The sequence below is a fragment of the Adelges cooleyi genome, unplaced genomic scaffold (assembly GCF_023614345.1).
Source record: "Adelges cooleyi isolate 19-005CV unplaced genomic scaffold, UGA_ACOO_1.1 ACOO_flye_CR_arks_rails_tigmint_CR_PRNA_522, whole genome shotgun sequence".
NCBI classification, from domain to species: Eukaryota; Metazoa; Arthropoda; class Insecta; order Hemiptera; family Adelgidae; genus Adelges; species Adelges cooleyi.
The window spans coordinates 134,110-138,119 of record NW_026096211.1 but is presented as its reverse complement, the minus strand read 5'-3'; the positions used below and the strand labels follow the sequence as shown (position 1 = coordinate 138,119).

The following is a 4,010-nucleotide window of genomic DNA, read 5'->3' as shown; positions in this document are numbered from 1 at the left end:
ATGCAGGTGATGGAATTTCGAAATGTACCACATTTAATAATGCGAGAAAAATTCTTACAAGAAAACTTTGTTGTAAATATATATTATACAATTTTAATGTATTACTTTTTACATAATCAATTTATTTTGTACTATATTGATAATTTGAGGGTTTTTTTTAGAGATAATTAAATTTTTTGTGTAACAGTATTACACATATATTTTAATTTATTCTTTGAGCGGAGGGGGGATGGGGCTTTATCGACTAAAATCAACACTATATTTGGCATTGATTAATTGAAACTGAGATGAATAAATACAACAGACCGGGTTTAGTTAACTAAAAAATGTTTTAATATTTGTTTTACAGGTACTCCTGCGCATGCTGATGAAAACAAAAGCATTTACAAAGATGGTAGTAAATATATAATATTGCTTGTTTGAAAGATACAATTTGCTTATCAAATTCTTTTGTTCACACAATAATAACTAAAAAGTTAAATTTTAGTTGGGGAGCCTTAATAACATTTTACCACTATTATATTTAGGGTATTATTTTGAACGGCGTGTATCAATTTTTAACAATACACTTATGCTCAAGAAGCGGTTTCTGATCCTTCTATTACGACATAAACATTTTTAGTTATACCTTATCAGTGGATGGTTGCCTACTACATATTGAACTTAGGTTTTTTCTGTATTTGGCTCATCTCCATGGTCTGACACTGTATGTTGAAAAATGTCATATTTTGTCATTTTCCTGGAACCGTATTCCGCTGCTGCACGATTTCTTTCTTCATGGTCTTCAACTCCATCGAGTTTTTTCTATTAATGATCTTAACACCCTATGTACGCCTTCTCTACATTTTAGAGATCACATAAACGCGGTAGCTAAAAAGGCTTTAAAAGTCATAGGTTTTGTGTTAATATTATATTTTGCATTCATTAATTGGTCAAATGATTCTCATTTTTGAGTTACTACTATGGATACATACAACATCACGGTTTGACTAACTATATAATTTATTTGTTACAGGAAATTATGTTAGAGGTAGTACTGTGTATAATGATGAATACAATAGAATTTACAAAGCTACTAGTTAGTATTAATCAGAACATATGACTTATTTGAAAGATAAAATTTGCTTTATATATTATTATATTGTTCACATAACAATTTACTATAAGTTGGGGAGACTTGTTTTAAGGGTTCTAGAATGAAATAGTAATTTTTGCAACCTTACTAAACTTAAAATCAGATAAAAATTGAACGAATACATAATACATTTTCAGCATACGCGCCTTTTTACTAAAATCTGATCTCTATTTTATTTGTTCACCCCTTCTAGGCTCCATCAATTTTAGGCTTCATCCTGATATTATAATTTTCAAATTTTTGTAAGTTCCTTCCCTCTGTTTGTACTTATTAGGACATTAAATATTAAAAATAAAACATATAATTACGAATATATTAATCTTTTTGAACCAGTTATTAATATAAACATTTATGTAGGTACCGAAACTAACAATTACCATAATTTTTTGCGTTCCTTCCCACTCTGCTTGTACTTATTAGGGTGTTAAATTAAAAAAATCAGAACACATACGAATATATTAATAAATATTATATTTTCAAACCAGCTATTTATACACTTATGTAGATACTGAAACTTTAAAATTGACCAAACTTGGAAAGGCGAGAAGAGGTCTTACTGGAGATGCTATTATAAATGTGCTTACCAAAAAATTAGGTGATTATAAATAAAAAGATTTAATATTATTTATTTTTTTAATAACATTTAATTTTACAGCATGATTCATTTTAAATAACACAGTATTTTATAGACTACTTAACACAAATTTTTTGTTTCTTTATAATTTTTACAAATATACTTAATATTTATTATACAATTTTTAATTTCACCTCTTTTTTTTTTAATTGTGTTTATAGTGACCCCTGTTTAAAATGTTCACATGTAAAACTTTTCAGCTTTCTAAAAAAAAAAATTTAAATAATTTAAAAATTTTGGACAACACAAAAAAATTACCTTTATAAATTACAAACTCATTTTAAATAACTATTAATACAAAAAAAAAAGCATAATTTTTTTTTTTATTACTGAGATTTTTTACAATTATACATGTTTAATATAATTGTATTACTTATTTCATTTACGTTTAATAATTTTGTCAAATTAATTAACATCAATTGCACAAATAAGAAAAATAGTGGCTAATAATTGTTAATTTTGGCAATTTTTAACAACTGTATTCTGTTTTTTTAGCTGACAAGAAGTGTTCTGTTCACACATTTAATGTACAATTTTTTAGCTTTCTAAAGAAAATTCTTAAATTTTGGGCAACAAAAAAAACATATTTATAAATTATAAACTCATTTTTATTGAGTGTAAATAGTAAACAAAAAAAAATTATAATTTTTTTCAGAAAGCTGAGATTTTTACTATTTTACATAGTAAATATATTTGTATAACTTGTTTTATTTACGTTTAGTAATTGTGTCTTGCACTGAAAGGAATAAAGTGGCTTATAAGTTAAATTTGGTTATTTTTAACAACTGCTTTTTGATTTTTTAGCTGAAATCACCTCGATTGATGAAGTTGACAAGGAGTATCCTGTTTATAGGATTTGTACTTTGATAGCAATGTGGGTTAGTCTGAAAATTTCTTCAAACACGTCTTATTTTTTAATTCCATATGATAATGTATGTAAGGTAACACTAAAAGGGGGTGTTGTAAAATACAAATCACTTGAAGGCGAATATTGGCAAGTAAATGCCGTTACAAAAAAAAAACTAAATGTACAACTACGCGAGGATATCAGTACTCCGCTTGAGTTAAGTAGCGAATAATACTAGATATCAATCGTTTATTTATTTAAAAATTATATTTAAATAAATAATTAAAGTTTGCATATTGCACTAAATTAGTTTATTTGATATATGCTTATTAATTGTTATTATTATGTAGTTTCTTTATCATTAGTATTCCCATTATTATCATTATAATTATCAGCCGATTGTCGTATGTAAAATAAAATAAATAAATGATAAAATAAACGCTTTTGTTCACGATTTTAAACACATTTGTTGCGAATTATTATTGATATTATGGCGATCAACCTTATCGTGTCTACCCTAGTCCAAAAAATAATTTCTAAGCACATAATGGTCATTAGGTACAATGTTTTTGTTGTTATTTGTATATTGACATAAGTCTTTTTTATCTGTGAACATCCATTATTTTTCTCTGAAACATAAAAATATAATCTAAATGAACGTTTTTTTAATAATGTACTCTATAAGGTATTGGTGTAAGAGGACCAATCTGATGAAATACTACTACTAGGTAATACTCACTCACATATAATACTTTCTTACTATGTTTGGACTATACTGGTTTGACCCTACTATCCACAGATTCACATTGTAGCGTTTATGTTATTCTATCAATTGAATATCGTACAAATATTATACTTTGTAAGTGTTCGTGTTTTTTCTCTATAACATAAATATAAAATCTAAACTAACGTTTAGTAAATTATTGATATTATGCTCAAAATGTAATTGATATTAGCGGACAAATCTAATGAAATTTTTTTGTTTTTAATGACAATGATTTAACAATGACTTAAATTCCACAATTCATCAAACTATGATATTTTTATACTTTCTTAAACATAAGCCCAAAAATTTATTTTAAAATAAATAGTTGAACTTTAAATACTTTAATTGATGGGTAGCTCTTTGAATAGTGAAAATCGATTTAAATATATTCAGGAGTTTTGAATTTTTTTGTTGTCTGGGTAATTATGATTTAAATTTATAGATACAAAACAATATTCACGTTTGGAAATTTTTTTTAAAACTAAGTTCTTGATTGTTTAGACTTTTCTATGGATATAATGGTTGCGGCCAATGGAGGGAGGGAGAGCAAGAACTTGGAATAGGATATTAGTATTAAATAAGTAGGAAGAAACGCGAAAAGATTTAATACAAATTATATAGTTAAACC

At 25.8% G+C, this 4,010-nt stretch overlaps 1 long non-coding RNA gene across 1 annotated transcript; it reads left to right on the top strand.

Moving 5' to 3' along the window:
- The first annotated feature begins 1,014 nt into the window (after positions 1–1,014).
- On the top strand, positions 1,015–2,806 carry LOC126842468 (uncharacterized). Its single transcript, XR_007686340.1, has 3 exons — positions 1,015–1,078; positions 1,641–1,730; positions 2,574–2,806. It is a non-coding gene; the product is annotated as an uncharacterized LOC126842468 (long non-coding RNA).
- Positions 2,807–4,010: the final 1,204 nt, after the last annotated feature.